This window comes from Emys orbicularis, chromosome 5, assembly GCF_028017835.1.
Source record: "Emys orbicularis isolate rEmyOrb1 chromosome 5, rEmyOrb1.hap1, whole genome shotgun sequence".
NCBI classification, from domain to species: Eukaryota; Metazoa; Chordata; order Testudines; family Emydidae; genus Emys; species Emys orbicularis.
In genome coordinates this window covers 17,984,979-18,012,224 of record NC_088687.1, presented here as the reverse complement: position 1 = coordinate 18,012,224, position 27,246 = coordinate 17,984,979, and positions in this window count along the sequence as shown.

Genomic DNA, 27,246 nt, shown 5'->3' with positions numbered 1-27,246 from the left:
CCATTGTGTGTCAGGTATTTAAACCCACCCGCCAAGAGTCCAGCTCAGGTAGCTAGGCAGAGCAGCAGATTGAGAAAGCTGTGTGTTGGAGGAAGCCCCTTCTCCTGAGTTGGTCGTGAATGGCTGTCAGAAGCTGGTGTCTTTCCCTGGCAGACGTGGCAGCAGCATGAAGCTTTCACCTGCTCCCCTCTTTTCACGAGAGACGTGTGAAGAAGGGAGGGGAGTGGGTGAAGGCTGCCTACCGCGGTTGCCTGCTGCAGCTGCCACTACCAGGGGAAGGAGACGGCTCTTGGCAGTGATCCATGGCCAGCTTGGGGAAAGGCTCCCCACCTGCCAGGCTCCTGCCTCTCTGCTCTCACTTTGGCTTTTCTGAAGCAGATGTCTGGCTTGTCAGCCGCCCTCCCTCGCCCATGTTTGTGCCTAAGCACAGTAGATGTTCACACTCCTCTTCCTTTCCCAGCCTCCCAAGCAGGATCCCTAAGGGAGGAGGCAAGGGGATTGACCATTACCTAGTGCTGCCGCAGCATGGCCGATTGCTGATCTACTATTCGCATACTGTCTGTTCTGCTGCTGTCTCCAACATCACTCGTCAGGGACAACGGTGGGCAGTGAAAGGTGTTTTTTTGTTTTTGTTTTTGTTTTTGATTCTCTGGCAATTCCAAAAAATATATTTAAAAAAATTATTGAACCCAAAATGAATTTTGTTGTAGTTTTCAGTCAATTGAAAGGTTAAACAAATGATTTGGGTTGAAATACATTTCATTTGACCTGGAATGAAATGTTTCCTTTTGGATTTAAGCATTTTAAATAAAATGAAAGGAAATTTCCAAACAAAAAGGTGTTTTGAATTGAAAATCAAAATGTTTTGTTTTGAAAATGTTGAAATGAAACATTTTTGATTTTTCTGGAATTTTGTTGTTTGTTTTTTGTTTATGACCAAAACAATTAGGCAAAGTCCACACGAATTCACAAGATGTTTTGGTAGCACTAAATCTACTGATTTTTGCTGAAAAAGGTTTTGGTTGAAAAATTTCACCCAGCTGTAGTAGGAGATTCTCAGCTCTTGTTATCAGCCTAGAAATGGAGGCAGGGGCTGGGAAGATAGCGGATCTATCTAAAGCTTTCCCGTTGATAAGGCAGGAGAAAGAGAGACACCAATATTTTGAAAGCATGGGCATCAGAATGGCAAGATCACACTACAGAAGTACTCAGTTCAAAAGGGTGAAATCCTCAGGTGCTCCTGAGCTATGCTTGGCAGGCCTAGAAGTGGGGGGGTCATTATCAGCTTTCCACCACCTTTCCATCCCCACCACTGCCAGAAGTAGCCTGGGGGCTGCTGAAACTTGCCCCAGCTGCAGTCATCCCCTAGGGACCATTCTGCCTGCTCTGGCCATGACCCCTCCCATCCCCAGCACACCCACTATACTCCATTTGGGAGCAGTGCTGGCTTTCTGCTGTATCTGTCTCTTTAAGCCAGGTTCTGTCCCTTTGCACTGACAAAAGGAATTGTAGCCGTGGCCAGGATCTGGGCCACTTGATCACAGTTCCAGCTGGAGCAGCCAGTGGGGTTTCCATATCTAAGGCATCCAGGTATGGCAAAAACTCACTCTCAGTCACCATATGTCAAGGAGCTTAAGCAGAGGCGTTGGGTGGTACAGTGGTTAAATACACCACCCCTTTGTCCATGTAAGCTGGGTTCAGCTCCTGATTTAGGTCAGAAGTGAAGACGGGGTTTGCAGTCACACGTAGATGTAAGTTGCTATCACAAAACTATGACACGTTTCGGCATAAGTGACCATCTGCGGCTTAAGAGAGGCCCAGGACTGATTAGTATGTGATGTTACAGGTCCAGACCAGGGCCGCCCAGAGGGGGGGGGGCAAGTGGGGCAATTTGCCCCGGGCCCCACAGGGGCCCCCATGAGAATATAGTATTCTATAGTATTGCAACTTGTTTTTATGGAAGGGGCCCCCAAAATTGCTTTGCCCCAGGCCCCCTGAATCCTCTGGGCGGCCCTGGTCCAGACTGAGTGTAGGATTTCAGAGTGCTGTGGGTAAATGTCCACACTGCCTGCTACTGCTATTACTGGCCAGACAGTTTGTTTCCTTCAGCAGCAGGACTGTTAAGGATTTATAGTCATCATTGCACGTGTACAGCGTAGGTCAAGTGCTGGTGATGACTGTACCAAAAAAACTGTCTCATCTTAAACTTAATCCTCTGCCTATCGTGTTGTGAAAAAGGGGTGTCTAAAGGGAGAACCAAAATTTTGTCAGTATTATCAAATACCAGGTGTCTTAAAGAAAATCAGTAAGTGATAGGAAAACTACCACTAAGGGGTGTGGTGATGGAGTGTCAAGGTGTCCCATTCCTCGCAGGAATTCTCTGTCCTGAGGCCCAAATGTTGTTCTGTCACGGAGAAGCACAACTGTATAGATTTCTGGTATAGGGCTCATTGGCTATATGTCAGGGCGGAATGTCCAGCAAACAGATCAGTATTTTGTGTGTGGTGTGAGCTTTTTTTTCTTGTTCTGTTCTGACGCTATAGGCTATTCACAAACGTGCCAAGCCGGAGTCTGTGGAGTCTGTACTAGGCCTTTGCTTTCCTTTGCACTTCCAAGGAATGCAGGGAGAGTTGAATAACTGGAATGTTTATTCAAAAATTGATTCCTTTAGCAAACTGCAATGTCTGCCCCGGTGATATGGAGGCCCCAGTTCTCAGTGCCAAGATTCGACAGTGACTGCAGGGAGCCAGTGCCACCTCTCTAAACCTTGGCTGCCTGGCCCTGGTGGAAGTTAAAGTAGGACCCCTGTTACTCTGACTTCTGCTGCTAGCATAAGCTCCAGGAGAGGATCAGGCATAGTGGAGCTCAGCTCTACCATGCTCCACTTCTTCCTTAGGCTGACCATTGGGGGAGGCAGCTGCCACATCAGTCCTGCTCTCCCCGTGCGGTGGGACCACACCACTTTTGCTGTGTAAAGGGCGTTATGTGCGTGTGTTGGGGGAGTGGGCTGTTGCCCCTAACCAAACGAACGTTTCCACTTATGGCCCAGTAATTCTGCCACATGCTATGACAAGAGGAAAAAAGCCAGTCTCTTCCTTTGCTCAGATTTTGGAGTTAAGAAACCTATTATATTAAAATGTGCCTGTACTAAAGGGGCTTTTGCAAATCTGTGGGCAGCTAAATGAATTCTGAAATGCCAGCAAGGGCTTGGTAAAGGAGACGGGGGGCTCAGTTAACACTGTTTAAGCAGTTGGATGGTGTGGGGTGCACATAAGAGAAAAGACGCTGGGCTGCAGACCAATCACTGGCTTGTGCCGAGGCTCTGATGCCTGGATAGTCCTGTTGTGTTAAAAATGCTGGTATTAAAAACTGGCGTGATGCTGTAGCAGGAAGCCAGCATTAACGCATCCCTTGTGGCGAAGCCCAATGTTAGATTAATCACTCCAAGCCATTACAAGTGACTCTGGATAAATGAGATGCTAATTTATGCACATTGCCATTAGAAACCAGGGAAGGAGCTCCTATAATTTTGTCTGAGGCTCAAACAGATCTGAGTGGTAGAGTGACCTTCAGCCTTGAGACCCACTGACACAACCAGCACTAATTGGCACCCTGATTGGCAGGCACAGCGGAGAGCCCAAGGAGTCAATAGACATGGGGTCTAAAGTACTCTCTTACCCCGAGGGCCAGTCCACTTTGATTAGGGTGACCAGACAGCAAGTGTGAAAAATTGGGACGGGGGTGGGAGGTAATAGGCTTCTATATAAGAAAAAGCCTCAAATATCGGGACTGTCCCTATAAAATCAGGACATCTGGTCACCCTAACTTTGATCAGGGTTGAAACACTTTGGCAGGATGACGTGGGGGCAGATTGACGTAGACAATGCTTTCAAGCAATAACAAGAAACAATGCAGGGGTTTTCAAAGGGGCCTAAGAGAGTTAGCACCCAACCTGGATAGAATTTGAATAGGAGCTGGGCACCTCACTACTTCAGGCTGCTTGGAAAATTTCAGCTAAAATGCTGTTGCCTCCTCATCAGTAATGCTAGCTATTTCTAGCATGGTCGTGGCTCTACCTGATCTAGCTGCAGGGGGATCAGTAATTTGCCTAATCCTGCATGAGTTTGGAGTGGTGCTGGATGTTAATTTTTATTTCAGTTTTGCTAATCTTCTCACCAACATCAAACTGAAAAAAACCACCACCGCCATGATGTGGGCAGAAGTACCCTATATTTTGTAATGCCACATTATTAGGGGGAGCAATATTTAAAGTATTAAAATGAGAATTTCCAGACAGCAACCCCTATGGTCTTGAACCCAGCTCAGAGTAATTTGGGAGGAAATAGGGTATATCTGGGGGAGAAGGCAGGGGTGCATGTTAAGATTATGGCAAGATCAAAATATTTAGAGGGGTTTTCAAAAGTACTCAGTTGACTGCCGCCAGTAAGAGCAGAGTTAATAGACAGCAATAAGAACAAAGGCCAATGCTGGGTGCTTTTGCAAACCCCATTCTAGGAATCTGGCTCTGTTGCAGAGAGATTTGTAGACTAGGTTCTGGACTTGTATCTCCTGGGACCCAGAATCTCTTCATGTTATCTTTGATCTGGAGGTTATGTTGAAGCCCTACGTATTAGAGAAGGGCCAGAAACAAAAATCCTGCATTTAAACACTCCCATCATTGGGATTTTACAATTATGTCTGAATTCTGCAGCTTGGGGCCCATTTCTACTTTCTATAAAGTAACCACATGGCAGTATAATTAAAGAGCAGCATGATAGGTGTTATATTAGGGGAGATGATGGGGTATTCCCCACAACTTTCCACAGAGGGTGGGAATCAATAATGCTTCACGTCCGCTCCTAACCTTCAGACTGTTTTGGAGGGGGAAGAAGGAGAGGTGAGGGTAGATCGGCCCCAGAGGAGCTCTGGCAGTAGCCCAAAAACCCAGAGTAGAGGAAGCCTAGGTGGTAGAAATGTTACTCTTTGTTTGCAAGAGTGAGTGATGCAGAGACGTCTCTAATGAATGCACTGCCGTGAAGAAATGTTAAAACTAATTAATTGCCATCTGTCTTTTATTTGCTAACCTGTAATGTTGGTCACATCTGAGGCATTTGTCAGGAAGTGGGAATATAGAAAAGGTTAGGAAAATGGTTGTCCTGGCAATTGTTTAGCTCTCCCACTCCGAACAAATTTTGCAAAGGAGAGTGGTACCCCAAATAATACAGGGCAGTGACACGGGGTGTGTGCCGTGTGTGACATATCTTATTGCTGTTCTTGATTGGTGCTGTAAGTGTTGGGGATATTGACCAATTGTTGCTCCAAATGCTTTCCTATTATTCCAATGGATCTAGTCTCAATGATGCTGCTATTTCACTTTGGAGGTACCCAATATGACATCCCTTCTATTTGTCCCACAATATCACATTAGCCTCGATTACTTTAGTATCCTACCGCACAGGCTCTAGTATTCTAAAAGAGCATGAACACTTAGCTTTTGTAGTAAAATCAAAGGAGTGCATTGTGAACATATGAACTGCTCTGTAGTAGCCATTCAATGCAGCTCAGAGCTGAGTTTCACACTAGATGGGACTGTATTCCGTAGTCTACTAACCCTCATAAAAATTGAAAAAAATAGACTTGCTGGGACTGCAAATTCCTTGCTTCATTGGAGCAGGGATTCCTGTGGATGCTGCATCCCAAAGGAGCAGTCTCATTTACATTGTAGCAAATTGCCTCTAAGGAATATCTTTCTACCTACTGCTTAAGTAATAGCTGCAAATAAAGTAATCTGCTGGTGCGGTAAAGGAAAAATTTTTTCAAAGCACCTAAAGATTCAGGGGCACAAGTCCCACTGACTTGCAGTAGGACTTTTGCTCCTAAATCCTTTAGACATTTTGAAACTATCCCACTATAAAACTGAGGCACAGTAGGTAAAATTTTCAGAAGTGTCTGAGTGATTTAGGAGCTTAAGTCCCATGGAAAGTCAATGGGATTAGGCTCCTAAGTGCCTGCATTGCCTTTTGAAATGGGGTGTAGGCTCCTAAGTCAGTTAGGCATGCTGAAAATTTTACCCGGAGACTGAATCTGATGAGGTCAAGGTCTGTCGGCTGCTTATGCAAATGACCAAAATGTGCCTTCCATGAAAGGGAGAGAGTGAGTTGGTGTACACCCCCTCCTTAAGGAAGGGACTATTGAGTCCCTATGGAGGGAAGGGAAAATACCTGCCCCTCTTCAATGGTACAGTATGTGCTTGTTCTCAGTCTTGGAGGGATGGTTTGACTGCTGAGCCTCCTTAAGAAAGCAGCCCTTTAAAAGGGAGCGCTTTCTGGATCCCGTGAGGAATACACTCTGCCTGGATTTTACTCGGAGAATATCCCTTTAGGGCCAACTGACCTGGAAAGTGGGAGCCTCAGACTTTAATCTGCTTTGGGCTCATGGGGTGGTTGCTGCGGCATTGTTTGGCACACCAGGGTAGTTGGTTATAAAAATCAAGGGAGATGGTGTGATTTTCAGTGCATGATTAATCCAAAGGGTTAAAATACCCTCTCTTACGTTCTGCCAAAGAGATCAAACAGTTTTAGGAAATTCTAGCCTACGCTGGGGACATAGTAGTTGTTCTTAGCAATGAAGTATCCATGGTATTACCATTTGCGCACAGGATAGGCTCTCACAGGGATCATGCTGTGTGGCCATTATTGAGTCACCAAACAATGATCAAAGCATAAATCAGACCATGCCAGGGGGTTAGTATTGGAACTGACCAGATGATGACCATTCTGCTTTGTGACAGCTTACAAGCAATGAACTGAAATGTTTAATTTCAAACTGGCATGTTGTTTTGATTGAAAATCAAGACATTTTTCATTTAGACATTTCTGAATTGAATTTTTTTTTTTTTTTTGGAGTCTTTAGTATGAGGAAAATGTTTGATGTGTCAACTGTCTGTCTTCATTCAGTATGAAAACAAATGTCAAAATAGCAGAATTTCCTGTGGAACAGAAATTGTATTTTCCAACCAGCTCTATATTTTATTGAATATAAAAGAAGCTGTTGTTGATTTGCCCCACAGTTGTTACTGATTTGCACTGAGTGTAAGTTGTGTCCGTCTTGGTGAAATTCCTGTGCGAGAAGAATACCTGGTCTCTGAGTAGATTCTGCATTTGTCACCCCACCAAATCGAAAAACAAGTTCAGAAAAGCTAACGGTGACCAGAAACAATAAATATTCATAACTCTGTTATCATTTGGAGCACACAAGGGAATTCAGGCCCTAAAAAGATTTACCTAAGTGAATTTTATTTTTTAGGGGAGCGTGGCCAGAATAATTCCTTAAGCATAAATGATTCAGATTTATGCTCTGGGCTTCTCAACATTGGATCCGCGGGAGCAGATTTGATTGAAATGAAGGGTCATGCTGCTGATGGAATTGCTTTGACTGACTAAGCCATTGTCACAGCCTCAGCTTCTTGGGCAACTGGCATTTGGAATATTAGAAAAACATTTTGTTACAATGAAAGAATTTGTATTAGGCTTCTGCAGAGACATTAAACCCTAAATGTAGCCCCTTTTGTACTAGAGTGAGGAGGCCAAATTCTGTTATACCTGTGTGAATCCAGTCTAGCGCCACTGACTTCAACAGAAGAACTATTGGAGACCAGAATTTGGCCAAGAGAGTTGTACTAGTAGCCTAAAGATACAGCCACACCCACCAGCAACATCTACACTTCAGTTTTGTTTTGTTGTAAAATAATCCCTCCAAGTCTTCTGTTTCAAACACTCTTTAAAAAAAAATAAAAATCAAAGTCAGTGCACACAATGTTGCAGATGTTTTCATCTCAAGTGCTGGGAACCTCACAGTGAGTTTGCCCTGGGGAGAGGTCTAGACCAATGTTTCCAGTGTACGTGGTTTTGATAAGCAGCTGAAGTAGAGATGGGACTGAGCTGCAAAGCTCTACTCTGGATTCAGCCTTTCCCAATGGGTGAGATCTGGGACTTTGGTTTGGCTCACTACTGAGATGGGGAAACTGAGCAGTTTGGGTCTGAATTAGAGCTGGCCTGATGATGCTAATTCCCTTTCATGACAACTTTGGAGGCTTCAAAGTTTGTTTTTTGTTCCACAATGTAATGAAAACAAAACCTTTAGAACGTTGCTTGCAAATGGAATTCTGTTGAAACATTCCTTTTCTGATTCAAAAGGTCAGGTTTTCCGTTCAGCACTCACTCTCTCTCTCTCTCTCTCTGGAAGTGACCGGAGCGTGCTCTGGACCTTGGAAACCTTTCCGCCGAACACTTCGTTGAAACTGATATGTCTCCACAAAACGTTTTGGCTTTGACAAAACAGCATGTTATGTCGAAATAATGAGTAATTCTCAAGGGCTTACACAGAGTAACTTGAAAATGATGCATAATAAAATGAAAATTAATTAAGATATGGAGACTGAATTTAGACTGTATTTGCTTGTCAGCTGGGAACCCTAAAAATACTACTCCTTAATATGCTCCTATGAACTATCTTTCCCCTTCCTACTACACTTTCCCCAGTGCTTTTTCTTTCCTAACTCCAAATGTGCAGGGGACTGGACTAGATGACCTCTCGAGGTCCCTTCCAGTCCTATGATTCTATCTAGGCTTCCACACACCCAACAGATCCTGCCTTTCCTGATAATCCCATTATGGGGTGACTGTCAGACTCTCAGCCAGTGCCATTGCAGCAGGTGAGATCATTGGGGTGAAAGGGTAGCCCTGCCTTTGTTCTTCTTTCTGTGGCCACACCTGCTGCCTCAGCAGTCAAGAAGGGCGCATGGCATAGGAGCTATAATGGTAGCTCTAGGTCACCTGAGGATTCCTTTATACATGGGGTATACCCGAGAAGCCAGATCTGCTGAATTGAGGGCTGCTTTCTGCAGGGAGAGTGGCACAAAGCACCTGAGCGCTGAGGAGAATTGAGACTGTAGATTTTAACTTCATAAAGCAATACATGTGTTTAGTTCCTTCAGGAGATTTACATAGTAAAGTCAGTGCTCACGGTGGGAAGAGTGTTTCTCCAGATCTGGCACAGCACATTCTTTAACCTGGTGTCAGACTTCTCCTGGGGAACCCCTCAGAAGGTACCAGGAGACCCATGTCTTAAGGCTGCGGGACTGTTGCCCAGATGATTGTGCCTGTGCTGAGGGAGGTGAAGTCTCTAGGAGGAAGGAGGAAAAACTTAACAGTGTGAGCTCTGAATTCCAATCCCATGGGGGAGGTGGAAGCCCCACTGCTAGAACTGGGCTAGTCAAGGACCGTGCACAGGGAAATACGCTGTAGGGAACAATGCTGTGCTGGCAGGAGTTGGGCTACCTAATCTGCAGGTGTAGGTATGTCTCTTCTTTAATATTTCAGATTTTATTTAAAAAAAAAAAAAACGAAAACCAACCCCACCCCCAGCCTATAAATGGCATCTGGAGACAGGACCATTTTGTCCCCAGAGTTACGTGGAGAAGACTAATCGTAGTAAGGCAGGAGAGAGCTAGAGCTACAATCCAGTAGCTAAATCCCTTCAAACAGCGGGATTGGATTGACAGAAACTGGATAATCAGGGACTTTTCTGAATGATACCATGTCTATTCTGCTTTGAATAGATTTTCTTTCTTACACATCTTTAGCAAAGAGCACCTTTACTCATGTGGTGCTAACTGATTATCCACTTCTGGCAAGAGAAGAGGAGCTCATTTTTCTTTCCCAAGGAATTATCCAAAAAGTGGACAATACGTGTTTGGAGCTTCTTGGCAGAGGGGCTTTATGACATGAGATTTGTACAGTAAGGTGCTTTTGGGTATCTGCACGGATGGCCTTGACAACAGCAATTTATCTTGTTACCTTGAATAGGGGCAGGGGTGAGGTGATAGTTGGCTCCAACTTTTTCTTGGCCTTTTTCCCCCTCTTGAACTGGTAGCAGTGACAGTATGAGGAACTGGCTTAAATTAATTACAGAGAGTGCCATGAAAACCTCGACATTCACTGCAGTGTTCCTAAGTGCTGTGGTATCTTCCTAGACTTGTAATGGGGAGGACTGAAAATTCTGAATAAATGTAACTGCTGAATATCCTCAACCTTTTAGTTTGATGGGTATATGGCCTGTTGGGATTATTTATTTTGAACTATATAGAAAATTTTGTAGCAGGTTTCCTGTTGTATGGAACCCACATGGGTTCTCATCAAACAACTACAATCCATACTCGATGGGGACCCCATCCTGAAAGAAATCTTTCCTGAACCCCCCACTTCCAGCCTTCAAATAACCTCCAACCTCATCATCACAAGCAAGCTCTTCACAGACTAGGACACATGGCTCAAAATGGCACCAGACCCTGCCAGAGCAACAGATACAAAACCTGTAGACATATCTCCACTACTACAATGATCAACACCCCCCACAACACACCTTTCAAGATCCATGGATCCTACACATGCCTGGCATAACACGTGGTGTGCCTCTTCCAGTGCACTAAATGCCCCGATAACAACTATGTAGGTGAAACCAGACAATCGCTACGCTCTCGAATGAACTCACACAGGAAAATGATAAAAGACAAAAACACCATGTTAGCTGTGGGAGAACACTTTTCATGAAGTGATCACTCTATATCTGACCTCTCAGTCCTCATCCTCTAAGGAAACCTGCACAATACTTTCAAAATACAAGCCTGGGAGCTTAAGTTCATAACTTTGCTAGACACTAAAAATCATGGACTGAACAGAGAGACTGGATTTATGGTTTATTATAACAATCTGTTATCCGCAATCCCCCCTCTTTTTGTCCTATGACAGCAGAGGTATTAATGGGCCACTCTACCTTGAATGGTCTCTAGCGTTCATGTTTTCAAGTTTTTCTCAATAACCATGATGGTTAGAAGGATTTTTTTTAATGAAAGCTGAGATTTTCACATAATTACATGAATCTAGGAGCTGGGGATTTAAAAAAATCAAAGATTGCAAGACTTTTGCAACATAATCACCAGAGTTGGCTACATTGAAACAGTGTAAAGGGGCTTCAGTCTAAATGAGAACCTCACTCCAAGTGTTTATCAAACAATACAAATGTGTAGAAGTCAACCTCTTTGTAATCAAAATAAAAATGGGAAAGAGGGACAAAAATAAGCAATTAACTTGCTGGAAATAATTCACCTACCTCCACTCTGCAGCTGGAAATAATTCACCTACCTCCACTCTGCAACCCATTCCTGCATTACTTGTGCTCCCAGTCTCCTTAGGCTGCAGAGGAAACCTTGGATATGCAAAGGATAGCGAGTAAGGTGTGTTTTGTGGGCAGGTGTACACAGTTCACATTCACTGCTCTTATTTTCAAAGCTACAAATGGATCTATCTCCATGGGAGACTAGATACATTATTTCTATTAATCTGTCTATGGGAGTGTCAAGGCTGTATCCCCACTTTGAACTTTAGGGTACAAGTGTGGGAGCCTGCATGAAGACTTCTAAGCTTAACTACCAGCTTAGATCTGGTCCGCTGCCACCATCCCAAAGCTAATTCCCTTCCCTGGGTAGCCTTGAGAGACATTCACCAATTCCCTGGTGAATACAGATCCAAACCCCTTGGATCTTAAAACAAGGAGAAATTAACCATCCCCCCTCCTTCCTTCCACCAACTCCTGGTGAATACAGTTCCAACCCCCCTGGGATCTTAAAACAAGGAGAAATTAACCATCCCCCCTCCTTCCTTTCACCAACTCCTGGTGAATACAGATCCAACCCCCTTGGATCTAAAAACAAGGAGAAATCAATCAGGTTCTTAAAAAGAAGGCTTTTAATTAAAGAAAAAGGTAAAAATCATCTCTGTAAAATCAGGATGGAAAATAACTTTACAGGGTAATCAAACTTAAAGAGCTCAGAGGACCCCCCTCTAGTCTCAGGTTCAAAGTACAGCAAACAAAGATAAACACTCTAGTAAAAGGTACATTTACAAGTTGAGAAAACAAAGATAAAAATTAACATGCCTTGCCTGGCTGTTTACTTACAAGTTTGAAATATGAGAGACTTGTTTAGAAAGATGGGGAGAACCTGGATTGATGTCTGGTCCCTCTCAGTCCCAAGAGCGAACAACCCCTTAAACAAAGAGCACAAACAAAAGCCTTTCCCCCCCCAAGATTTGAAAGTATCTTGTCCCCTTATTGGTCCTTTGGGTCAGGTGTCAACCAGGTTACCCGAGCTTCTTAACCCTTTACAGGTAAAAGGATTTTGGAGTCTCTGGCCAGGAGGGATTTTATAGTACTGTACACAGGAGAGCTGTTACCCTTCCCTTTATAGTTATGACAGGGAGATATAATTTTCTGATGGTAAACCAAGCTCTGGGTAATTATCTAGTTCTGGACAACAAAATGTATTTGTAAGGCGTAAGAGAATGGTGAGGTAGGTTTTTTTAAAACTTTTAGATGGGCTTTCGTTCCCCCGGCATAGCCTGTGTCTATTGACTATATAGAGCAGCCAGCTTTCAGTTATGAATCTGAGAACTTAATGACTCTCTTGATGCTGCACAGAGTGTACATATATTAGGGATTTTTTTTTACCCCAGTTTATTTTTGATGGCATGTGTGTACTGACCTTAAAGTGAACCTTGCAGCAGACTGCACCCCGGCCTGAATTCTGAATGTTTAATGGAACATTCAGCCCACATTATGCAGAGGGAGAATTGAAGTCACTGCTTTTATTTTTAATGTGCACTGAAGTGGCATGCTGCACATTTCCTTCTCCTTTCGTGAGCTGGAGCAGCATTACGTCCTTCTGGCTCTCAATTAAACCAGAATCTTGCCTGGAATCCTATCAAGCTGAGAGATCTCAAATCCATGGTTGGAAACGGTGGATAGGAGAATAGTTCTTGTCAATACTTCACTGATGAGAACTACTGTTAGAGTTGCACGTTCTGTTCTATCTTACCACTTTACATTTCTAGAAGATGAGATTTGAGAAAGAAAACCCTCAGTTTGGCTCTGTCTGATTAGCTATATTACAGCTTCAAAAACAGTCCTTATGAGAAATGTCTGAACCAGATATATCAGTAGGCCTGGGTTTCCCTCCTTAGGTAGCATCATACATTGGAGGGGATCTTTTGCCAACTCAGAATTTACTCGTACTATCCCCCACACCTTGTCCTGACTATGAATAATAGTTAAATGTCTTCTTTGATTTCTCAGGAAATGTTTTTTCTTATATTTATTCCTATTGTTTGGAGCTATAATTAGTTTATAGCAATAATATGACCATCAGCTCCCAAAAAACCTGATCTGAAGCTCTTTAGACATCAATGCCAATCTTTCTATTTTCTTAAATGGGCTTTGGATCAAGCCTTAATACCCACACAACAGCAGTCCCTAATTCCCAAACAGCAACATGCAGTGTATGTTTAAAACCAGCAATTCTCCCAAGTCTATTCCAAAATCGGCACCCCATTTAAAAAAAAAAAAAAAAACCCAAAACCAATCAATTGAAAAGGGCCAGGTTCTGCTACCTTTACTCATGCTGAGTAGCCACTGTCTCAGAACAGCCCTGCAAAAGTAGTAACAGCTGTAGTCCAAGAAGATTCCTGTTCTGGACAACATTTTATTAGCATCAGCAAAATGAGGGCACACACTGGGTACGTCTACACTGCAAAAAAACTCCCTGTGGTGGCAAGTCTCAGAGCCCGGATTAACTGACTGGGGCTCATGCTATGGGGATAAAAGTAGCCGTGTAGACATTTCCACTCGGGCTGTAGCCAGGGTTCTGAAACCTGGTGAGTGGGGTGGGTCTCAGAGCCTGAGCAGCAGCCTGAGTGGGAAAGTCTGCACGGCTGTTTTTAGCCCCATTGATCTGGGCTCTGAGACTTGCTGCCATAGGTCTTTTATTTTCAGTGTAGACGTACCTTAACTGGCTTCAAGTTTCCAAAGTGACTGGTGGTTTTCAGTGCCTCAAATTTTGCATGCCCAAGTTGGCACATATTAAAGAGGCCTGATTTTTGGTGCTGAGTACCCACCCTCTGAAAATCAGCCGCTTCAATGTGTCTCAAGTTGGGCACCTCTAAATGGAGGCACCCCAAATCGCTACTCACTGTTGAAAACTCAGGCCACAGTACTTTCCAGAGTGTTCTAATACAGTCTGAACAGAAATATTCCACCACTGGTTCTCCTGCCCCATCCCCTTGTTAACTGTCTGAGAGCCACAGTTTGGTATGCTTATCCTTTCCCTCTCTCTCAGGTACTTCTATGGCCCCTTTATCATAGTACCTGAGCATCTCAAAATCTGTAAGGTATTTATCCTCTCAACACCCCTGTGAGATAGGGAAGAACTATTACTCCCATTTTACAGATGAGTAACTGATGTGTAGAAAGACTCCATGACTTGCCCAATGTTACACAAGACGTCTGTAACAAAGGAGGGACTCAAACCCAAGTCTCCTAAGCCCTTAGTTAACTCCCTAGCCACTGGACTGCTAACATCAGGCTGTTGGGGGACTACAGGTATCTGGAGTGACATCAGTAGGAGCTGCCAGGACAATTAGACATGGGGAGAGCCAGTTTTTATGTGCTCTCTTCTGATGACTTTGGGCTGGACACAAGTAACGGCTATGGGGAAGCAGAAGTCAGAATATGATTCTTCAACAAAAATAACAGATTTCTAAAAAAGTATTAAAAACTGTATTTTTCAAAGTCTGTTCAGTAGAGACTCCAGGAATTTGTATTGCCTGTGGGCACACTTTGGTAACAGAGCTTGCAGTTGTCACTTGACAGCCCTGAAGCTTTTCTAACAGCTTCTGCTGGCTATTAATCGCTAATGCTGTTTTCTCCATAGTATCTATAAACTTTGAGATCCAATGTATTAAACAGTCAGTACAAATGTTTAATTTTGTAAAACCCACCACATCAGTTAAAAATAATTTAAAAAGTAAAGAAATCATTGTAAAGATGATTTCCTGATGCATATTACACCCCTTCTAGAGATGTCACAATTTGAGGAAGAATGAATTGTACAAAGAATGTCCTTTACCTACGAGTGTGTGTCAACTATATCCTAGCAGCCACTCTGCTGTCTTTCGTAATATAATGCCTGTGTCATAAGAATATATAAAAGGTTTTCATGTGCAATGAGAAAATCTGTTATAATGTTAGTTAACACTTACATTGTATTCTCATCTTCAGAACACCTTTCAAGAACTTACTCCCGGATGTTTTGTGTGTCTGTTTTAGCCATTGTTATTTTTAATTGCTTGTGTGCAACCATGAGAGATAGTGCAGTTGGAGGTTCTGAGGAATATTCGAGCGGTCTCTATTTAGCTGATTAGGAATAGCAGAGCTTCTGTATCTGCAAATTGCCATATACTGGAGTAATAATAACAACAACAATGCTTACTATTATAGGGCCTGATCCAAAGCTCACTGAAGTCTAGGGGAGTCTTTCTACAGAGTTCAATGAGCTTTGGATCAGGCACGTACAGTGTTTTTCATCACACAGTGTTGATCTCAAACACCCTCCAAAGGAAGACAAGGCTCATTAGCAGCATGCAGTAACTAATGTGTATATTTGCAGTATATGGTCTCTTCCTGCATGTGTAGTTATGAGTGTGTGTGCACCCCCTCTCCCCCATTGGAGGGGGCACTGCAGGGTTCAAGAGATATATAGAGCCTTGCACTGAAACTGGGTGACTTTCATCCCTCAGGCAGACAGTTGGACAGCAATGAGCCAAAATTATATACCTTGCTGGAGTTCTTGCTGTAGAATCTAAAGTTGTACAGAAAATTTGCAAAATCTGACAATAACAACCATCCACAATTCCTCAGAATCATACAAACTGCATCCTAGCAACCCACCTCTTTCAGATAATGGCTATGGGAGTAGGTTTGACTGGGTGTTCGCCTGCGCGCGCTCTCTCTCTCTCTCTCTCTCTCTCTCTCTCTCTGATATTTATCTAAATGTGTGTGTGGGGTATCAGAGATGGAGTGGGTACTCAAAGGTGCCTTTGCATCACTTGTGTATCGTGGAAGTGGAGAGGGGGCTATGCACTGACCCTGAACAAACCAGAGTAGAGAAGGCCATTGGGGCATGATAGGGGCATATTGGGGGAGGGGCTACTAGGTCTTCACTTACGTGGCTCAGTTGAGCCAAAACCCATGGACAGAAGATGCCAGTGGAGCTGCAATCAATATCCCAGCTGTGTATTGTGGGAGGGGCTGCATCTCTGCCCACAGCCTTCCTTGCAGAGAGCTTTGGGGTTTGTCTAGGGACGTGAGGGTATCCTAGTTGCATATACATATTCTGTGTGTTGGCTCCTAGAGCCTTTGTTGTAGCAACAGCAATCTGTCGTGGCCTGCACCATCTTGTAGTTCGTATTCAATAGGAAAGCAAATATCTCTGGCTTGAGGGATATGTTGCATTTACTGTGGCTGCAGTTTCTCTGCAAATCAATTACTCTTCTGCTTCCTCTTCATCTGTTATTACTCCACAGCCAGATCTGCTGATCCAGAAGTGCTCAATCAATCAGCTGCTCCTCTGTTCTTCTTTCCTGCTACAAGTGACCTAGTGACAAAAATAGAAACACATGCACATGGTTAAATGACCGAATTTCCCTTTCCCCTCACCCCTCCGATGGGACGTTTTATTTAGAAATGCTCCAGTGATAAGGAGGCACATCCAGGATGCCCCAGCTTTCATCCTAGTGGGTGATAACAGTTGTGTCACAGATGTGAGGCTCATCCTTGTCACGTTAGGCAATCCGTGGCAAGACTTCAACCCTGTTGCATTGCACTGATGTGTTGTGTGCATAGACACAAAGCTAAATGGTCATTTTCTCAGTCCCTGTCTATCATCTTGGAGAAACCCCTAGATGGGCAGATGCGAATTTAACGTAAGACTAAAACTGTAATAGAAAGAAACGCATCCTGTTACTGGTCGAAATGGAGAGGCATTGTGCTAAAGGTCATGTGTGTAGCAAACTAAAAAAATCTCCAACAAATGCTTCTGGCTGGCTGATACCAGAGGAAGAATGTTAGAGTGGTCACAGCATGAGGCTCAGTTGGTGTTTCTGGGTTTTATTCCTAGCTCTGCCATTAACTAACTAGAACTTCAGTTTGGCAAAATTCTCATGCTCATGCTTAAATTAAGCATGGGCTGAAGTACTCTGCCAAAGCAAGTCCTAAATGACCGTGTGTAAATTATTTAATCTCAATGCCTCAGTTTCCTCCCAGGAAGTAATATGGATACTATATTGGAGATGATACTTGTCTACCTCACAGTAGCTTTATGAGATCGATAATGAATGCCTGTGAAGTGTTGCGCACTCCTCACATGAAAGGTGCAAAGTGTTGCTAGCTGCAAGTTCAAAAACCATTATCTTGCCAGAGAAAGTATGTAACAGTTATGAAAGATGTTTGAAGATCTTTGCATCTGCTTGTGCAAATTTGCACCCCCTGTTATAAATAGCAAACAAACACTTTCCAGGTGCTGAGTTTCTCAGAGATTTTTCCAAAGCTTTATATTGGTCAGTTTTGATACATGTCTTCTCAGCCCTGGCATGTGCTTGGTAGTCATTACCATTGGTCTAAGCTTCCTTTCTCTAGTGGTTTATAGAGTTGTTCAGAGTTTAGTTGACTTTTATAAGCTAAATAACCCTAAGTATGCTACATACAGCTAAAGATAGCTGTTTAGGACACACTATGACATCTGGTATATCTTAGGATATTCGCCAGTTCTATATTGTTGTTAGTGGGCCTGAGCCAAAACTGTGGCTCCAAATACTCATGAAGTTTGGGGAAGTTGGGCTACGCAGTGGAACTGAGCCTTAGTTTTATGATGGCCCAGACAGACACCCCAGATCTGTAGATCCTTGAACTTTGGGAAATTAAGTCTGAATTTTGTGGTTTGTGCTTTAATGATTAAAGGTTGGCCAGGTCTGAAGGGCTGGTTGTGCATTGCCCGTAGCTGTGGCAGGAGGAGAGAGAAACTTTGCCTCTGTGGGGGAGAGGGCCATATTGGGACTCTTGCCTAGAGCATCTCCCAACTGGCTCTGCCTTGCCTCAGGAGCGGGAGGCTGGGGGTAAGGAAAGTGTACATGGGATGTTATACGCAAACCTGCTAGTGTTAGTTCTCTGCTCCTGCTGGCTTTTCTATGCAAAGCTGTTTAGCCAGAGCTGCCCAGCGGTGCTACCAATGTTACAGCTCCACTGGTCAATGGAACGACACGACTTTTCACCAGCTGAAGATCTGGCTTTATAGGATTGATGGTGCACTGGAAGAGCCATGTAAAGAAGTGTGTAAAAGGCCTCCAGCACCAGGTTGACTGTATGCTCTTCTTTTTGCCTTCTTTTCATGAGTGCCAAATTGAGGCAAGTATGCGCAACAAACATATTAGGAAGCAATGAAATCTTGTATAACTTTCCATGGGCACAAGAAAGCATCAGTGTTACTAGAGCTCTAAGGAAAAATGTTTTAGATCTGGCATCGCCTATGCTGTATTTACAGGCAGGTATGAATCAAATTCAAATTTCTTGGATTAGAATTTAGTGGTGCCAGCCCTGAATATATCCACAACGTTTGTAAAGCTACTTAACTGTGAAAATCCAATTGAACTGGAATATTTCCAAACACATCAGCTGAACGCCAGCAACCAAGACCTGCTTCTGGTAGGAAATGTTTCCAATGTGCAGCATTACTGCTAAACTGGAAAATAGTGATCCATGGAACCAATTGGATTAGGTTCTGCTGAAACATTATAGATACATTACTCCAATTACAAATGCTTAAAATGCTTTATTTTCAATGCATGAATACACTTTATTAAATAATTTTACATTGCATTAAGACATGGGTCTTGTACTCTTTAAAATCCATGATATTGAAATCATGTGCACAGAGATTAATTTAGCCTTTTCCATGGTTTTTCTAGTCATGGAACTCAAGTTTGTTCAACATCTCATTAATCCTCTTTGCCAATCCCTATTTCTTACGCATCCTTCGGATATAACTGCTCATTTTACCTTTCTCTCTTTGCATCTGAGACAGTCATTGGCCTTAATTCTCAGTTACACTTAGGCTCTTCTACACCACTCTGATATTTACATGCTACGAGTGGTGTGAAGGGGCCACTCTTTGCAAAGGGTCAGTGGAGCTGTGACTGTTTCTACCATCTGAAGATCTGGCCCTGATAGGATTAAAGGTGAACTGGCAAAGCCATGCTTTGTCATGTTAAATGTGCAGCACCCCTGCTCTTCCATGCTCTGGTGTCTCTTAATCAGCCATTTCCTGTCATGCAGAACTTTATCAAATGTTCTGGCACATTTGGGATCCAAAGAAACATTCAGTAGCGATTAGAATCAAAACCTAGACCCATGAATAGGAATTTGAAACTTGTTTTCTGTGCCACTTTCCACCTACTTTGTATTCAGAATTTTTCACGTTTTGCCACAATGTTCAAGAGCTAGTCTATATATTTTAAGTGACAGGAGAGTATGGACTTTATTGGGGAACTAGTTAAAGTGCTATCAATACACGTTAAGATCTCATACCCTGGGATGTGAATTTTGAAGGCGCTGCAGGCTTCAGTAACGTGATAAATGTTCTGGTAGCTATGGGATGACCAGCGATCATTATTTTTCATTGATAAAACTTGTGTGTGACCAGTGAAACCCTAAGAACTTTTGGAAATGGCAGCCCCAGGGAACATTTAGCCATTGTTCGGGTTTATTTTTGTCACAAAATCAGTTTAGTGTATTGCTTTGCTGAAGGCTGAGGCCAATTTTATTTCCAAGACTTCTGAGATGTCTTGTTTCATGTGCTTTACTTGGCAATATCTTAAGTGTTTCCTTGACAGAAAGTTTCAGTTCCCTGCTAATAGCCATCATTTGTTACTAGAGAAAGGAGAACAGGGGACTAAGCTTTTCTCTGTAAGTGCACAGACTTGGCTGTAAAAGGACTCAGTGGTTCTGAAGCTGATAAGGCAAAATAATCTGTAGAGAAGATGTGAGAGTATATTGTCAAAGGAGAGATTGACAGGCTAATAATGGTATTCCTGTGACCTTACCCCTGGACGATCCAGTAGCTGTTTTAATCGTGACACAATAGAAAAAAGTCTTCTCCGCTTCAAGGAAAGCTAATTAACTAGGTTCTCCAAGCGGGAGGGTCATTTGAGGGTGGTTGTGATTGGGAAAGGAAAACATAACTGGTGATCCTGGGGACCCTCTAGAAAAAAATATCACAAAGCTAGAAATCACTTTATTACCAGGGCCTCCAGCGTGCAGATATTTATGGGAGTAACTTTGCACAGGAGTGGTCCATTGACTTCAGTGTGTGTGTGTGTGTGTGTGTGTGTATTTAGATATACTGTATATTAGAAAGATTATAGGCTAGGTTGCTAGCACCACTTATAAATATTGTTGCCAGACACGCCTCACTATAAAACTCTGGTTTCCGTTGCTTATAACTTTACAAAGCTTTAATCATTTGGGCTGACTACGGGGTGTCTGTGTCGGGCTAAAGTTTTTTTTTGCAAAATTTCAGCCAAAATTGTTCATCTGTTCTCAAGAATAAGGCTAGAGAAAAATACATTGTTTGGCCGATGTTAAAAAATTATGGCAAACTTTTTTATTTGAACAGCTCTAGTGCCCTCATGCTCTGGAGCAGGGACTTAAAATTTGGCAGGGAGGTGGCCTTTGTGCCAGGGATATGCCTTTTGTTTTCCCTGTGAAAATGATAAACCTTTGATAAACTGCAGTTTGTGCTTGCTCATTAGAGACTTTCATTATAGCCCTAAAATCTCAGAAGATTCCATTCTGACCAAGCATGGTATGGGGGAAGTGTAACCTTTTGTAACCAATTAATATTAAGTTGTTAAAGGTGCAATAAAACTCAACTTAGTTTTCAAGTTCAAGCCTCTAGGTTGGTTACAGAAAACTTTAGTAGAAGACCACAAGGCAACACTTTGAATGATACAACCAAACTTAATGAAAAGAAAAGATGATTAGTTAAGCAAAGAGGAATGCAATTTCCACTTACACAATACTACAATTATACTTTCACTTAAAGATGCAATAGTATTTTGATGGGTGGTCAGTCCGCTGACAACAGAGCCTTATAATTGTGGATCCTAATGGTACCCTTTCAATATTAATTGCAGTGCTCCTCCAAGTTAGCAAAACTGTTCCTTTTTAATACTCTATTATAATATACTTAGGGCCCTACCAAATTCACGGCCATGAAAAACGTGTCACGGACCGTGAAATCTGATCTTTTGTGTGCTTTTACCCCTATACTATACAGATTTCACCAGGGGGAGACCAGCATTTCTCAAACTGGGGGCCCTGACCCAAAAGGGAGTTGCGCGGGGCGGGGGGGGGGGGTTACAAGTTTCTTTTAGGGGTGTCGCAATATTGCCACCCTTACTTCTGCGCTGCCTTCGGATCTGGGCGGCTGGAGAGCGGTGGCTGTTAGCCGGGCACCCAGCTCTGAAGGCAGCACCCTGCCAGCAGCAGCAGCAGCACAGAAATAAGGGTGGCAATATCATACCATGCCAGCCTTACTTCTGCGCTGCTGCTGGTGGTGGCTTCAGAGCTGGGCTCCCGGCCAGCAGCCACTGCTCTCCAGCTGCCCAGCTCAGAAGGCAGCGCCGCTGCCAGCAGCAGCGCAGAAGTAAGGGTAGCAGTATCGCAACCCCACCCTACAATAACCTTCTGACCCTGCCCCCCACAACTCCTTTATGGGTCAGGACCCTACAGTTACAACAACGTAAAATTTCAGATTTCAATAGCTGAAAACATGTAATTTACGATTTTAAAAATCCGATGACTGTGAAATTGACCCAAATGGACCGTGAATTTAGTAGGGCCCTAAATATACTAATTAACATTAAACTGTCCTTTACGATAAATATATTTCCGTGACTTTATTTGGCTCTTTACATTATGCATTATTTCAATTAATATCTGCACTAATCTTCTTCCCATACTATCGATATAGACAGCATTTTAATACAACATTCACAATTCTCAGAAACACTCCTTAAAATCCTCATTCAAACTGCTTATAACCAAAACATTATGGCAACGTAACCCTGGCTCATGTCATGAGAAAGTGCGAGTCAACCATAACACTCTGTCTCCACCTTATCTTGGATTTTTCTCACACTAGCAACTTGAATTTCCCATACTCCTCTACACTTAGGCCCCAAGCCTAACTTCTACTTATTCCTTAAGATAAATCATCCAATAGGCTACAGAGGGGAGACTGTGAACTGAGGTGGAGAGCCTGGGCCTGATGGGCAAGGAGACCAGGAGCCATAGAGGGAAATGGGGGAGGCATAGTTGGACTGCAGGATGGTGGATGCTGAGATCAGTGGAGGAGCAGGGGGGAGGGGAAGGACTGGGACTGGCTGGACAAGGAGACTGGGACTAGGAGTTCATGTGGGAGGAATGGGGTAGGGGAAAGACATCTGACAAGGAGTTGGGGTGCAGGGGGAGTACTGGGACTGGCTGGACAAAGAGAGTAGGGCAAGGAGCTGGGGAGGTGATGGGGCAGAGTCTGAGACTGAGTGAGCAGCCCTTGGAGGGAGACTGGAATTGGGAGCCAATGGGGCACGGGGAGGGGAGAAACAGATTGGATGAGGAGCCGATGTGGGGAAACTGGCATTGGCTGGGAAAGGAGACCAGGGACAATGAGTTGGGACAAAAATGGGGGGACGGACTGGATGTAGGGAGGGGGAGAGACTGGGACAGGGGGAAGATTGGGATTTAGAGAGAGGGAGATTAAGTCTGGCTGGGCAAAGAAACTGGGCCTGGGATGAGAAGCCTGATAGGTGGAGACTGAGACTGGATAGGTGAGAAGTCTAGGACTGGGCCAAGGAGCCAGTGGTGGGGAAGAGACAGGAGTAGGACATGAACAAGTTGGAGCAGACAGGGCAGACGGGGTTAAGCATGGGGGGAATGGCAGAAGTCTGTGCCCACTAGAACACACTCCCCTCGAAGTCCTGGAATGAAGTTCAAAATTCCTTAGTCTCACCAATCATCTGCTGTCAGTAGATATCTGTGAAACCCTCCAGCAAAGTGTGAGTTTGAGAGAGAGACACAAAAAACCTTGATATTGTTTTTGAGGAGGTTAGAAATTTGGTTGATAAAGGTAATAATGCTGAAGTAATATTCTTAGACTTCTGTAAGGCATTTGACTTGGTACGACACAATACTTTGATTAAAAAAAACAAGAACAATACAAAAAATCAACAAGCACACGTGAAATGGATTAAAAACTGGATAGCAGGTCTCAAAATGTAATTGTAAATGGGGAATCATCACTGAGCAGATGGGTTTTTTTGGTGGGGTTCCGTGGAGATTGGTTCTTCCCCTAGATTATTTTTAACCTCTTGATCAGTGACCTGGAAGAAAACATAAAATCATCATTGATAAAGTTTGCAAATGACACAAAAATTGGGGGTGTGGTAAATATGGAGAGGCCAGGTCATTGATACAGAGCAATGTGGATTGATTGGTAAATGGGACACAAACAAGCAATGTATTCTAATATGGATAAGTGTAAATGGATCCATCTAGGACAAAAAATGTAGCCCATAGTTACTCTATCTTGGGTAGCAGTAACTCTGAAAAAGACTTGGCAGTCGCAAGGGATCATCAGTTGAACATGGGCTCCAAGAGTGAGACTGTGGCCAAAAGGGCTAACTTGGATGCATGGACAGGAATCTTGAATTGGAGTGGAGAGTTGGTTTACCTCTGTGTTTGGCAGAGGGGTGACCACTGTTGGAATACTGTGTTCAGTTTTTGGTGCTCATGATTCAAGAAGGTTGTTGATAAATTGGAGAGGATTCACAGAGGAGCCACAGGCATGATTAAAGGATTGGAAAGCATGACTTAAAACGATTGAATTATTTGAGTCTATCTATGTAGTTTAACAAAGAGAAAGTTAATGGGTGACTTGATCACAGTCTGTAAGTACCTCTATGGGGAATGAATATTGGATAATGGGCTCTTCAGTCTAGCAGACGGGTTGTAATGTGATTTAGGGTCTGAAAGTTGAAGCTAGATCTATTCAGATTGGAAATAAGATATATATTTTTAACAGTGAGGGTAATTAACTATTGGAACAATTTACCAAGGATAATGGTGGATTCTTTCTCACTGGCAATTTTTAAAATCAAGATTGGATGTTTTTTCTCAAAGATATGCTCTAGTTCAAACAGGAATTATGTTGAGGAAGTTCTTTTGCCTATGATGTACTGAAGGTCCGAATAGATAACCACAGTGGTCCCTTCTGGCCATGGAATGTATGAATCTATGAATCTTACCCTTTGGCTATCTTAACTGTACTGATTATAAGATCTCAGGGCAGATGCTGTCTCGTATTTTGCATATGTACAGTCCCTAGTAAAATGAGTCCTGGTCTAATTTGGGATCTCTAGTCAGGGGTTCTCGCAACAAAATTTTTGGTGGCATCAGAGTGCGGCCACCAACTCTTGCTGGTGGCCACTCTGACAATTTTTCCTAGAATACTTAATTAACTTTAGGAAAAACAAATAAATATGCACACATACATGTCCAAATCATTGTAATTTATTCATGTAGGGTTTTTTTTTTTTTTGCAGACTCAATAATGTACAGTTGTCTCTTCTTTATTGGACCTAAACAGACTAGAAACACAAATAAGGTGCTTTGCACATTCTTGTCTCTTTTTGTTGTTTCTTTTGCTTTTTGGTTGCTTTTTAAAAAGAGACTTGATAGCTAGTAAGTCTGCTGCTGCGAAAAGTAATATTTGTATGTTTGTTCATATCGCTTTCACAGCCTCCTAGCTAGCTAGTAAGTCTGCTATGAAAAGTGATATGAACAAACATACAAATATCAATTTTCACAGCAAACTTACTCAGCCCTGGCAAACCAGGGGACAAATTAAGCCCTGGATGGGGAGGTGTGTAGGGAGACAGCAGGGGCCAGGAGCGAAGGAGGGATGGATGTGTGGCCAGGGAGGCAGCAGGGGCCAGGGGTGATGGGGGAGTGGGAGCGGGGCAGTGAGCCAAGGGCCGGCACCTGCCACAGAGTGGATGGGGTCCAGGGCCAGAACCCAAAGACCCATGACCGGATCCTGACCCCCGCCGCCCAGGCTGAAGCCCGAAGTCTGAGCCTCACCGCCCCCAGGAAGGTGGGGCACTCACTGGCTGCCGGTTCCTCTGGCGTTGGTGGCTCCAGAGAGGGGCAGGTCCCAACCCCTGCTGGTGGCCCTGGGGGAGGCTCCACTGCTTTGACGCCGACCCCCGTGCCCAGGAGGCTGTCATGGCCGCAAGAAAAGCCCCTGGTGGCCACATGCGGCCACGGTGGCCGCATTTGAGAAACGCTGCTCTAGGTGTCAAGTATCAGAGGGGTAGCCGTGTTAGTCTGAATCTGTAAAAAGCAACAGAGGGTCCTGTGGCACCTTTAAGACTAACAGAAGTATTGGGAGCATAAGCTTTCGTGGGTAAGAACCTCACTTCTTCTTCAGATGCAAGTGAGGTTCACTTGCATCTGAAGAAGTGAGGTTCTTAAAGTCTTAAAGGTGCCACAGGACCCTCTGCTGCTCTAGGTGCTACTCTGTAATACAAATAAGGAGATTGTTTGTTTGAACTCTGCAGTCCTTGTGTCATTTTTAAAATGCTTTGTCGTACCGCAATAACGTGTCTGTCTCGCATTCAGGGAACAATTTTGGACCCTCCTTGCAATCAATTTAAAACCCATTCATTCCTGTGGATGGTATGCACAGACTGCAGTGCCTAATGGATAAAACCTGGGCCTTATACCACAAAAATTGTGACTTGAAATTCAGTGATGGAGGGGGGGAATTATATTTTCATTACAAATTCTTCCTGATTTTTATTCTGCCAGCAGTCAAATAGATCACTATATTCTCACCACTTAATTATTCTTATCAAGCAAAAATACTCTGCATTGGATTGGATTGGGATTTATCTGAATGAATTGCAGCCATCTGAAGTGTTGAATGTTTCCTGTTCAATGAGACGTCTCTGCTGTCTTGAGGCTGAGGAAGGAACACTCTGCAGCTGACATTTCAATCATTTAAAATACATTAAACGTTAGACAATACGGGAAAGGGGGCAGCGGGAGCAGGATTGCTATTTATGGTTATAGCTCAGGAAAAGGCAATACTTCCTCAAAGAGCGTCAAAAAGTTCAGTCATGCTCATTAGCCTGCATCCCCACTGTGCAAGTCGTCCTGGGGGGGAAGGGTGAGGTCACAAAAATGCAGAAAGAACAGCGGTGAGGATTCCTGCTGCAATGGGAATACCTCTGGAGCACTTCCTTGTTGTTGTTGTTGTTTGTTGTTTTTTAAAGGAATTCGGATGTGTATTGTGGCAGTGCCTCGGAGCCCCAGTCCTGGATCAGGGGCAAATTGTGCTAGATAAGAACTAGAATTAGATAAGTTCCTGGAAGAGGGTTCAAAAAAGAACTAGATACGTTCATGGAGGATAGGTCCATCAATGGCTATTAGCCAGGATGGGCGGGAATGCAAAGCTATGCCTCTGAAGTGTCCCTAGCTTCTGTTTGCCAGAAGCTGGGAATGGGCAAAAGGGGATGGATCACTTGATGATTACCTGGTCTGTTCATTCCCTCTGAAGCACCTGGCCGGTGTTGGAAGACAGGATACTGGGCTAGATGGACCTTTTGGTCTGACCCATATGGCCGTTCTTATGTGCAAGGCACTGTACAAACACAGAACGAAAAGATGGCTTCTGCCCCAAAGAGCTTACAGCTTCCTTCTTGATGGGGACCTATCTCACAAATGCAGAGGTACTGCAACTCCAGAGCACACTTGAATTTAATAAAAAGCAACAGAGGGTCCTGTGGCACCTTGAATTTAATATAGTCTTCCACTTTATGTCTAGCATTTATGCACTAATTTCATCTTCCAAGTACTTCACAGACATTAATGACTAAATGATGCTCCCGTGAGGTCGGTGAAGGCAGAAGTATGGTTTTTCACAATTTACTGATGAACAGTTGAGGCCAAGGGGTTAAACAGCTTGTGGAATGGCACAGAGGAAGCTAACAGCAGAGCTGGGATTTGAAGTTGGAAGCTGGCTCCTGGTCTGTGCTCACACTGCTAGCCTACTCCTTTCTATATGTCTGATGCTGGTGGGACATTCTCTGAGCTGTGCCTTGCTCTGGGTGCACGACTGAGACTGTAGCAAGGAAGATTAATGCCAGAATGTTTTTCTCTCTCCCCCGCTGTACAACACTATGG